Raw genomic sequence first — 13,345 nt, 5'->3', positions numbered from 1 at the left:
ATCAAATCGGTAAGGGTATTTGATATGGCTTCTTAGAGAAACCAGCCAAGGGGAATATAAAATGTGTAGGAACGAACTGTCGATGCTGGTTTACACTGCAGATAGACACAAATACCCTTGATTTCCCTCTCTCTCCATCCCTCCCCCAACCAAGTCATCCTGATAGTTTCACTGTTCATATCCTTTTGTGTATCACCTCCTCCACAGCCAACAATGGACCCTTGTGGGCTCCTGGACCATCACTGCCACCTCTGATTTGTTCTGTACTCTTCCATTCCTCTAGTTTCCCTCTCCCTTGACTCTCAGTCGAAAGACACGTCTCAACCCAAAACGTCACCTATTCCTTTTCTCCAGAGATGCTGCCTGACCCGCTGAGTTACCCCAGCATTTTGTAACTATCAACCAGGGAGCATATTTATCGTTCTAAGTCAGGTTTTGTACAAACAGAAAGGATTAATTAATATTCCTATGAAGGGTCTCGACCCGAAACGTCGCCCATTCCTTCTCTCCTGTGATGCTGCCTGACCTGCTGAGTTACTCCAGCATGTTGTGAATAAATACCTTCGATTTGTACCAGCATCTGCAGTTATATTCTTACACTTCCTATAACAAAGGATCACCAAGAAAAATGTAACAAGATGGAAGATCAAATTCAATGTAAGGGTGAGGGTGAAAGTGGGATGAGTATTGAACTGGCTTGAGTGAATGGGGAAACAGATTTAAGTATAAATAGTGGATAAAACAAATGGGTTAAGAGATTAATAATGAGATACAGTAAACCTTTGATTTAATGGAACTTTTTAGAATGAATTTCAACTATATTGGACTGATCTACCGACAGCCACCCACATGCCCAGGCTCGAGTCACCTCCTGGCTGCTTGCAGCTCAGGTTGCCCCCTACCCCACCCCCAGCTCACGCCACCTCCCCGGCCACACCTTCTATCTCCGCCACCAGCCCGCACAGCTTCTCTGCGGCCGCTTCCAGGCCCGCCTGCAGCCGCCACCACCATCACCACCGACCCTGACCTGTAAGGGCCTGTCCCACTTAGGCAATTTTTTAGGTGACTACAGGCGACTACGCTGTCACCACACGGTCGTCGGGGTGTCGCCTGTATGGTCGTGAGTCGTCTCCAAAGAGTCGTAGCATATTTCTGGTCGCCGCTGGATTTTGAGATGTTTAAAAAATTTTGGCGACTGTTAGTTTGACGCCAATGAGTGTAGCTTGACGTCTCCTGATGTAGGTGCTGTCGTAGGTTGTCGCCAGGTGACGTAGGTTGTCGCCGGTGCTGACTTCGGTGAATTCCATTGGCGACTACCTACGTCAACCGGCGACAGGTCCCAGCGTGAAAACTGGAGATCAAATTGATGTGAATTGTCTTCAGTTGTCGCCGACAGGGTCGTAGCTTGTCGCGGGTAGACGTAGGTTGACTTCAGTTGTCGTAGGTTGTCGCCTGCGTGGTCTTGGGTTGTCGTAGGTGCGGTCGTAGGTGGACGTCCTAAGTCGCGACAATTGGGTCGCCGGTTGTCGGTAGCTTGCCTAGCTTGACGTCCACTATGTGGTAGGTTGTTGTAGCTTGTCGTAGATGTTGACGTAGGGGGGTCCAGTCGCCGGTTTTTTGGCGACCTGCTACGACTGTGACAGTCGCCAGCAGTCGCCTAAAAGATCCCCTAAGTGAGACAGGCCCTGTACTCTGGCCGTCCACAGCCCCGACCACTGACTATGCCGATCGTCGCCTCTTCCCCAGACACCAGCAGGTCTGGGCCATCAATTCACCCGAATTTCAGGCCCAGATCTGGACCGAGACAATACAATACAATATATCTTTATTGTCATTGTACAGGGGTACAACGAGATTGGGAATGCGCCTCCCATACGATGCAATAATTTAATTAATTTAAACAACAACAACCCAACGAAACAAATTGTAACAGTTTTAAAACAGAATAAAGTGCAAGTAGGTCTGTGCCGGATCACTGTGCGATGTTCATAGCAGCTATGGCCCTGGGGATGAAGCTGTTCCTGAGTCTGGAGGTGCGGGCGTAGAAGGCCTTGTATCGTCTGCCCGATGGAAGGAGTTCGAACAGACTGTTGCAGGGGTGTGAAGAGTCTTTGTGGATGCTGGTGGCTTTTCTGAGGCATCGTGTGTTGTCGATGCCCTCCAAGGCTGGTAGCTGTGTTCCGATGGTCCTCTGAGCTCTATGGAGCTTCTTAAGAATTCTGCAATCATCAGATAATATCTGTTCTCTCTGGGGCATTCTAACGCTTGTTCCTTGTCTGTTTCTTCAAGGTTCTTCTCAGAACCTGGACTCGGCTGAAGAAGATGCCTCTAATAAACATCTCTTCCACATGATATGCAGTCACGCATTACATCTTTACTGGGCACCAGCACAAACAACGTCATTCCGTGTGGGCTGGGCAGAGAGCTGGGGATTCCCTGCATTGTGATATGCTGAGCCCAGGAGGGCAGCACCAAGTACTGATGACAGGGAGGAACAATGGGAGATGGTTATGTGGACATATTCCTACCCCAGCTCTTTTGATGGATAAAGATAAGGATGCCAGTCAGCAAAAATAAAAATCTTGGCAACTCCAGGGACACAGACGGACTTGACAGGCCAAACCCACTGTGTCCTATTACTAGAGGATTGACACAAAAAGCTGGAGTAACTCAGTGGGACAGGCAGCATCTCTGGAGAGAAGGAATGGGTGATTTCGGGTTGAGACCCTTTTTGTCCTATTAAGCTCCTGAGCAATGTCAAGATTTTTCATTGGCCTTAATTCCATGTATTTGTGAGGGCTTGCCTCTCCTGGGGGGTGCATGTCAAGCAACCGAAAACTCTGGTGATTGCTGGAAAATCATCAAGACCGCAACACTAAATATCTAACGCAAACTGAACCACAAGCCCAATCTGTTCCCATCTGTGCGTGTGGTGGATTAAAATAGACCCAGTAGACACCTGTACTTATCCCTGTCCGTGGAGACTGCCACCCTCATCAGGAAGGTGTTATGCAGTCACGGCAGATGTTGCAAGCAGCCACACAGCTAAACTCCACCACCATCATGGAAGTGTTAGTAACTGTCGAATTCACAACCCACACTGCGGCTGTTTGAACCTGCCACTGGGGACACTGAAAATAGAAAGAAATCAGCTGTTCATGGGCGTCGTAAGAAAACCTCCGCTGAATTAAATGTTCAGACATCACACCGCCTCCTTTCCCAACATGAAGATGGTTCTGCAGGATTGATGAAGGAGTAAGGCCTTATGGATTGCACCCATGTGATTCTGAGCGCTGTCAAACAGTGCAATTACCTACATACATTACATACCTGCCTTAGTCTCCAGAAAGCTAAAGTCCTTGCCACCATGCTATTCCAAGTAAATGCAATAGATGATCTCCTAATTTTAAATTCCAAAGTTATCATGCATGATTTGAATTCATATCACTGGATAGTTGGTCTGGGTCTTATCATTAACAGTCTGGGTGACCATTAAAATTAACCATTGCACCACCACCACCACAGCCAGTTCTCTCCTCGGTTATGATAAAAGATCATTGGCTTAAAACATTAACTCGGTTTCCCTCCGCACGGATGCTGCCTGACCTGCTGAGTAATTCCAGAATTCTGTGTTTTTACTCGTGTTTCCTAGTTTGCTGTCTTATTGCGTTTATTTTACTATCGTTCACGGCTCCATCAAAGTAAGGTCCTGATGCCTTCATTTTCCACCAGGGTTCATCGCGCCTCTCTGCTAGAGAGGACAGGTTAGCGTGAACATTTCTATCAGCTGTGGATTGACGTTATTATTGGAATATTGAGTCAGTGCGTCAAATGCCCAGGTTTATGAGGTTATTCAGTGATATCACCTGCTGAAAGTTTTGATAAGATGTAGTCTGTTACGCAACACATAACATTTCCGTGTACAGAAACATTTGCTTGGAAGTCATAAAGAAAAATTACAACCTCAATTTGGGATCACTCCATCTCCTTGAAAAATTAAACAACAATATGATCAATAGCCAACTTATTTTATGTGTAGGAAGGAACTGCAGACGCTGGTTTACACCAGCAGAAACACAAATTGCTGGAGTAACTCAGCAGGTCAGGCAGCATCTCTGGAGAGAAGGAATGGGTGACGTTTTGGATCGAGACCCTTCTTCAGGAACAATATCCATGGGGAAAGGGTTGAACCATTGCCAATTCTGTGACTTCTTTAAAGTAGTTGACTGTCAGTACTTAAACTTTTGTTTGCACAAGGTAGGGCGGCTGAAGTAATACCAATAAGCAAATGCAATAAATGCTGTAAACAATCTGCAGGTCAGGCAACATTTTTGTGGGACGAGATGCAATTAATGCTTCAGGGCCTGGATATTTTTCAATAAACATAGAAACATAGACATAGAAAATAGGTGCAGGAGTAGGCCATTCGGCCCTTCGAGCCTGCACCGCCATTCAATATGATCATGGCTGATCATCCAACTCAGTATCCCGTACCTGCCTTCTCTCCATACCCCCTGATCCCTTTAGCCACAAGGGCCACATCTAACGCCCACTTAAATATAGCCAATGAACTGGCCTCAACTACCTTCTGTGGCAGAGAATTCCACAGATTCACCACTCTCTGTGTGAAAAAAAAAAGTTCTCATCTCGGTCCTAAAAGACTTCCCCCTTATCCTTAAACTGTGACCCCTTGCTCTGGACTTCCCCAACATCGGGAACAATCTTCCTGCATCTAGCCTGTCCAACCCCTTAAGAATTTTGTAAGTTTCTATAAGACCCCCCCTCAATCTTCTAAATTCCAGCGAGTACAAGCCGAGTCTATCCAGTCTTTCTTCATATGAAAGTCCTGCCATCCCAGGAATCAATCTGGTTAACCTTCTCTGTACTCCCTCTATGGCAAGAATGTCTTTCCTCAGATTAGACCACCAAAACTGTACGCAATACTCCAGGTGTGGTCTCACCAATGCCCTGTACAACTGCAGCAGAACCTCCCTGCTCCTATACTCAAATCCCCTCGCTATGAATGCCAACATACCATTCGCTTTCTTCACTGCCTGCTGCCTACTGCACCTGCATGCCTACTTTCAATGACTGGTCATTATCATTAGATTATACTTCCGTGATCATTAGATTATACAATACTCAGTTGTTAAATGACCATGAAAGACATATGTCATTTCAAAAACATGAAAAGTGAAACCAAAATTATCTCAAGTTTTTTTTGACTACAAGTTATGTATGAGCTTTAATCAGAAATTTGCTACATATGTTTTACCAACAGACAGCATGTGAGTATCCCTTACCTTACTGAGCTCCCAGAAACATGGATTGAGTTGGAATTGGGCTGATTAGATTGCGGAATAGAAGAAAAAACATGTGTCTTGTCTTAATATTAATAGACCAGTTTGATTTAAAGGATTGTTTGTCCTTTGGTCCAAGTCTAATGACATTCCACATAGCCTGAATCACCACTTTTATTCCTGGTGTTTATTATTCTTACACAAGTTACAGTGCATGTTCCAGCACATCCATCCCGAGTCATCGAAGAACAGCTCATTAAATTGTCAGAAAAAAAATTACAATTCCAAAATAAAACACAAGTAAAATTGACCAAACTTTGGTCTTCATTGAAGTGGAATTTTTATTTCCTTTTATTCATACAGACAGGTATGTTCTTCAAACCTGTTCTTACACGACTTGCTTTTTCCATTTGTTCTATTCCTTCAAGAAATAGTCTGAAATATTTCTGACAGGTTCAATCAATTGGGAGCAATTTTAGGGTGATAACCAGAGATCCTAGACCCCAGCAATGGAATTGAATTGAATTTATTTGTCATTCAAAACAAGTTTGAACGGAATTTGGTTACCATGCAGTCACAACGCTAAAAAAGCTACAAAAACACACAACTACATAATTCAACACAAACATCCATCACAGTGACCCTCCTCTGGGCGTGCAGCATAGGGTCACTAGGTTAATTCCCGGAATGGCGGGACTGTCGTATGTTGAAAGACTGGAGCGACTAGGCTTGTATACACTGGAATTTAGAAGGATGAGAGGAGATCTTATCGAAACGTATAAGATTATTAAGGGGTTGGACACGTTAGAGGCAGGAAACATGTTCCCAATGTTGGGAGAGTCCAGAACAAGGGGCCACAGTTTAAGAATAAGGGGTAGGCCATTTAGAACGGAGATGAGGAAAAACCTTTTCAGTCAGAGAGTTGTGAATCTGTGGAATTCTCTGCCTCAGAAGGGAGTGGAGGCCAATTCTCTGAATGCATTCAAGAGAGAGCTAGATAGAGCTCTTAAAGATAGCGAAGTCAGGGGGTATGGGGAGAAGGCAGGAACGGGGTACTGATTGAGAATGATCAGCCAAGATCACATTGAATGGCGGTGCTGGCTCGAAAGGCCGAATGTCCTCCTCCTGCACCTATTGTCCACTGTCAATTGTCCAGGCACCTCCACACTGTGAAGTTAAAAAAAGAACGTCTTATCTCCTTCTTGCTTCTTCATCCGCGGTCGGGCAGTCAAAACTGCTGCGTCGAGGCGATCGAGGCTCCCGTCCGTGACGCCCCCGCCGGGCGATGGAAGATCCGGCGGCCGATTTTAAGCCGCGCCAGACGATGAAAAGTCCTGCGTGGAGGCTCGCAGAATCATCTGCTCCCTTCAAAGAAGGTTATGCATGTACCCGTGGGTGGGGCCGCGGACTGCCAATGCTGTGGGTACTCTCCTGCCTCTCCTCTCTCCTCAGTCCAAATACATTTATACCTTTTGCCTGATGGGAGAGGGGAGAAGATATGGTGTGAAAACTGGTGTGACCTGGGTATACACTCTTGTGGAATTTTGGACCCAGTTGATATCCCATTCTAATTAGCATTGGAACACTGCTGATACCTCTGTAAGTAGGCACAAAATGCTGGAGTGACTCAGTGGGTCAGGCAGCATCTCGGGTGAGAAGGAATGGGAGACGTTTTGGCTCGAGACCCTTCTTCAGACTGATGTCAGGGGAGAGGGCCGCCCCCTCTCCTGACATCAGTCTGAAGAGGGGTCTCGAGCCGAAACGTCACCCATTCCTTCTCTCTCTCTCGAGATGCTGCCTGACCCACTGAGTCACTCCAGCATTTTGTGCCTACCTTCGATTTAAACCAGCATCTGCAGTGTTTTTCCCCTGAACCTCTGTAAGTGACTGCAATCACCCACAAAGCCAGATAGTGATCTGAACGTTTAAAAATTAATCAGAAGCCAAGGCCTGCATAGATCGCCCATCTCATGTTGTTCTGCTCTTCTGTAGAAACAGCTGGGATCAGCCTCACCGTACATTGTAGTCAAATTCCAGGGGCCATTGCACATTTCTCTCGTTCAGGTTTTGCGCAGTTTGATGCAATAAATGGCTCCGTTTAAAGACATGCGGAAAATCTAAAAGAATAAGTATCCAGAAGTTTTAAAGTGAGAAAGAAGTAAGTTTTGAAACAGTGTCAAAATGCTTAACTTTCATATGGGGCTATAGGAAATCTTTGGGGTCCGAGGCAGAGGTTCCTCCAACAACAAGGGCTAAGAAAACATTCAGGCAATGGAGGCCGTTCCCATCACTGCGAATGCAACCTGGAAAAACTGAAACTGGGCAGGAAGATTTCAGTTACCAAGTTAAACAAACTCGTGAAACTCACCATATTGTGCAAGCCAGGAAAAGTCACTGAATAATAGAGCTATGTATGGTTTTTATTTTTAAAAATTGACCTCCCCCCCCCTCCCCCCCCACTCCCCACTCCCCCATTGCAAAGTTCTATTGGGCATGTGGACTAAGGCACTTTAGGAATAGGATCACAGCAATCCAGAGTCCTACAGTTGCTGTCTAAAGCTTGCACAAAGCCACCAGGCCTCACCTTACAGAGGTTTAATGTTTAATGTACCTGTGAGGTTTCGAGAGTCATGGTCTCAGCATCAATGAGAAGGGTGAACTCCAGGATTGAGTGTGTGGTTCAAGAGGGGCTGCTGGCAAAGGAATAATAAGTCATGGAGTTATGGTCATACAGCACGGAAACAAGCTATTTGGCCCAATTCACCCATGCCAGTCAAAATGCCCCATCTAAGCTAATCCCATTTGCCCATATTTTGCCCCTGTCCTTCTAAACTGGGTTCATCCTTACTACAGGTGCTGTCTGTATGGAGTTTGTACGTTTTCCCTGTGACTGCGTGGGTTTTCTCTGGGTGCTCCGGTTTCCTTCTACACTCCAAAGACCTGCAGGTCTGTAGGTTAATTGACTTCTGTGAATTAAATTGTCCCTAATGTGTAGGATAGTGCTAATGTACAGGGTGATCGCTGGTCAGTATGGACTCGATGGGTTGAAGGGCCCGATTCCACGCTAGATAGAGCTCTTAAGGATAGCGGAGTCAGAGGGTATGGGGAGAAGGCAGGAACGGGGTACTGATTGAGAATGATCAGCCATGATCACGTTGAATGGCGGTGCTGGCTCGAAGGGCCGAATGGCCTCCTCCTGCACCTATTGTCTATTGTCTCTCTAAAGTAAAGTCAAAAATCTAAACTACAACTTCTCAAAAGGATGCTGTAAGGAGTGTTATGGACGGAGACACACTGTGTGATTGCACAGGAATCTCTGGGAATGAAGAGGCCTGGTGGCTTTGTGGAAGCTTTAGACAGCAACTGTAACACTCTGGATCGCTGTGATCCTATTCCTAAAATATTCTGAAATATTAAGCATCACACATGTTCTCGGCAGTGCCAATTGTTCAGCAAATTGCAGCTGTGGCAAATTAAACCATTAATTTCAAGAATGGAACTATGCAGAGTGTTTTTTTCTGTCATGGATTCAGTGGCAACCTCAGAAATGTCTGTGACGCCACTTCCCAGTACAAAGGCTCCAGGGGCTGCAGGTTGCCGAGTTCCAGAACCGAAGAAACCAATGCTTCTTCCGGTTTCACTGGGCTTAGAATTGAGGAAATCCTCAGGCATGATTTTCATTGATGCCACACTACTGTAGTGACACAGTATCGGGAGGAAGGTGTAAGAGTACATTGTCACCCAGGTCCTTGCTACAAGCTCAGTAACATTACAAAACATTTCAACACGACCACACTTCAAAGGTACTTTAATGCCCGCAAAATGGTCCAACACATGCTGGTGACTCGCACAGCTATCTGGACTACACTTCTTCCCAACCGGTCTCCTGCAAAAAGTCTATCCCATACTCCCAATTCCTCCGTCTACGCCGCATCTGCGCCCGGGATGAAGTGTTTCACACTAGGGCTTCCGAGATGTCCTCGTTCTTCAGAAAACGGGGCTTCCCCTCCTCCATTATAGATGAGGCTCTCACTAGGGTCTCTTCTACATCCCGCAGCTCCGCTCTTGCTCCCCCTCCCCCCACTCGCAACAAGGACAGGATCCCCCTCGTTCTCACCTTCCACCCCACCAGCCAGCGGATCCAACATATCATCCACCAACATTTCCGTCACCTACAACGGGACCCCACCACTGGCCATATCTTCCCATCCCCTCCCCTCTCTGCGTTCCGCAGAGACCGTTCCCTCCGTAACTCCCTGGTCCACTCGTCCCTTCCTACCCAAACCACCCCAACCCCGGGCACTTTCCCCTGCAACCGCACGAGATGCAACACCTGTCCCTTTACCTCCCCCCTCAACTCCATCAAAGGACCCAAACAGTCTTTCCAGGTGAGACAGAGGTTCACCTGCACCTCCTCCAACCTCATCTATTGCATCCGCTGCTCTAGATGTCAACTTATTTATATCGGCGAAACCAAGCGCAGGCTCGGCGATCGCTTCGCTGAACACCTGCGCTCGGTCCGCATTAACAAAACTGATCTCCCGGTAGCCCAGCACTTTAACTCCCCTTCCCATTCCCAGTCTGACCTCTGTCATGGGCCTCCTCCAGTGCCATAGTGAGGCCCGCCAGAAATTGGAGGAGCAGCACCTCATATTTCGCCTGGGGAGTTTGCAGCCGAGTGGCATGAACGTCGACTTCTCCAACTTCAGATAGTTCCTCTGTCCCTCCCTTCCCCTCCTCCTTCCCATATCTCCCTCTATCTTCCTGTCTCCACCCTTATCCTTCCTTTGTCCCGCCCCCCTGACATCAGTCTGAAGAAGGGTCTCGACCCGAAATGTCACCCATTCCTTCTCTCCCGAGATGCTGCCTGACCTGCTGAGTTACTCCAGCATTTTGTGAATAAATCGATTTGTACCAGCATTTGCAGTTATTTTCTTATAATGCTGGTGACTTGATTTGTCCAAGTCCTGTACTAACCACACCAATTGTACAGCAGGACACAACATAATTTATTTTATATCATAAATTTCAAATATATATGTCCTCCATTTAAATTGACTTCAATTAAAAACAGCCCACTGGTTAATCAATTTCAGACAGATTGAAAATCATTATGCCAATCGTGTGTATTACTTAATAATATTCGAAGCTTAATCATCAAAAAATTAATTTACAACTACAATCTCATACATCAGCAGGAGGAGAACTTTATAAAACGTGATGTCTCAAATCATATTTAGCTCATTGAAAGTAAGCATGCAGGTACAGCAGGCTGTGAAGAAAGCTAATGGCATGTTGGCCTTCATGACAAGAGGAATTGAGTATAGGAGCAAAGAGGTCCTTCTGCAGTTGTACAGGGCCGTAGTGAGACCGCACCTGGAGTACTGTGTGCAGTTTTGATCTCCAAATTTGAGGAAGGACTTTCTTGCTATTGAGGGAGTGCAGCATAGGTTCACGAGGTTAATTCCCGGAATGACGGGACTGTCGTATGTTGAAAGACTGGAACAACCGGGCTTGTATACGCTGGAATTTAAAGGATGAGAGGGGATCTTATTGAAACATAAAATTAAGGGACTGGACACGCTAGAGGCAGGAAACATGTTCCCAATGTTGGGGGAGTCCAGAACCAGGGGCCACAGTTTAAGAATAAGGGGTAGGCCATTTAGAACTGAGATGAGGAAAAACTTTTTCACTCAGAGTTGTAAATCTGTGGAATTCTCTGCCTCAGAAGGCAGTGGAGGCCAATTCTCTGAATGCTTTCAAGAGAGAGCTAGATAGAGCCCTTAACGATAGCTAAGTCAGGGGGTATGGGGAGAGGGCAGGAACGGGGTACTGATTGTGGATGATCAGCCATGATCACATTGAATGACGGTGTTGGCTCGAAGGGCTGAATGGCCTACTCCTGCACCTATTGTCTATTGATTAAATGCCCAAAATAATTCTCATTTTATCTGTGCGGTTTAATATCATAAGACAAGTTATTTGCAGGGCTAAGTTGAACATTTCAAGCAGCTCACAAATGATGCTTTAAAACAAGATCAGTTACAATGAGTGGCTCTTGGTCTGTGTTGTTGTTAAACACGTTTGATCATCATAAAACAACACTCCACATTGTTGAGTGTTTCTATGAGCAGGAAGCATGTAATGAGGTTGTGTGGTCACAGGCCAATTTTTTCAATAGCACTTAACAATAATCTAAAGCTTTGTAAAGTGCAAGTTAAGGTAATTATGCATGTTTCATACACTACCAGCAATTTTTTTAAGCATTTGAAAATTTTATGGGCTGTTTAAAGATTAAAATATAGATATGCAGAGTCTCCTCGTGTACCATGACTGCATCAATAAAGAGCACCACCATTGTGGCTAATAGACAACAGTGATGCAAGTGGTATCCCTATCCTCTTGCAGACCCACCCACCCACCCAGCCACCCACCCAGACAGCATTGCCACCATATTTTCTTAACGTAGCTTGGATCATGTAGAAGTCCAGCAAAAATCACTTCCATGTCAGATTCCACCATCCATCTCCAGCTGTTCAAGATTAAGCCAATTCCATGTCTCATCGTAGTCACAATTTCTGGAAACGTACAGCGTGGAAACAGGCCCTTCAGCCCAACCCCTCCAAGCTGCCTAACTGAGCTACGCCCACTCGCCTGTGCCTGGCTCATACCCCTCCAAACCTACCTGTGTCTCTTTTAAATGCTGTAATTATATCTGCTTCTCCCATTTCCTCTGGCAGCTTGTTCCATATGCTCTCCACCCTCTGCCTGAAAAGGTTGCCCCTCAGGGCCCATTAAAATGTTTGCCCGCTCACCTTCAAACCAAGTTTTAGACTCCTCTGCCCTGGGGAAAATATTGCAGCTACTCACCTTAGCTATGCCTCACATGAATTTATGTACCTCTATCAGGTCACTCCTCAGCCTCCTACTCTCCTGGGTAAAACGAGCCAGCCAAGAACACAAAGTGCTCAAGTAACTTAGCAGGTCAGGAGCCAAGAGATGTTTCGGGTTGAGACCCTTCTTCTTCCAGCCCACCCATCTTAGCGGAGGGCAATATACACGGAGCTCCTAATTTGGCCTTACCAATGTCTTGTGCAGTTGCAACATGATGTCCCAACTTATGCTCTCAATACCCTAAGCAATGAAGGCAATCATGCCAAACACCTTCTTCACCACCCTATTCACCTGTGTCACCACTTTCATGGAATTATGCACTTTCACCCATCCATGTATCTGTTCTACAACAGTCTTCAGGGCCTTACCATTTATAAGTTCATAAGTAATAGGAGCAGAATTAGGCCATTCAGCCCATCATGTCTACACCGCCATTCAATTATGGCTGATCTATTATCTCTCCTAACCCCATTCTCCTGCCTTCTCCCCATAACCCCTGACACCCATACTAATCAAGAGTTTATCTCTGCCTAAAAAATATCCATTGACTTGGCCTCCATCTTTATTGGACTTTCATTTGAATCACTGTGATGGAGGACGTTTCACTGCCTTCAAATTTATAATTAGTTTAAGGTGATTTATTTTAGGCTTATCAATGCCTATATAGAATACATTTAGCAAAATATAAAGAGTGCTGGAGAAGCACTGCCTGGGTCAGGCAGCATCTGCGGAAGGAATGGAGAGGCGATGTTTCGGGTCGGGACCCTTCTTCACACTGATTGTAGTAGGGAGGAGAAAGCTGGAAAAGAGAGGTCAAAGTGGGACAAAGTCTGGCAAGCGATAGGTGGATACAGGTGATGGGGGGGGGGGGGGGGGCGGAGGGGTCTTTGGGTTGGCAGATGGGTGGAATAATTGACCAAGGAGACCAAAGGGTGTCTGTTGACGTTTAAAGTGATACTTCCCTTCAAACCTTAAACATTAACTTTGTTTCTCTTGCCACAGATACTGCCTGACCTGCTGAGAATTTCTAGCATTTTCTCTTCTTATTTTAGATTTCCAACATCTGTAGTAACAAAAAAAAATCTGATTTTCTCTCTGGACTTGGTATAATGGGTAATATAGGGTGAGTGTTCTGGAAATATAATCCAGAT

Source organism: Rhinoraja longicauda, chromosome 20 (genome assembly GCF_053455715.1).
Source record: "Rhinoraja longicauda isolate Sanriku21f chromosome 20, sRhiLon1.1, whole genome shotgun sequence".
NCBI classification, from domain to species: domain Eukaryota; kingdom Metazoa; phylum Chordata; class Chondrichthyes; order Rajiformes; family Arhynchobatidae; genus Rhinoraja; species Rhinoraja longicauda.
Note: the sequence above shows the minus strand (reverse complement) of the source record.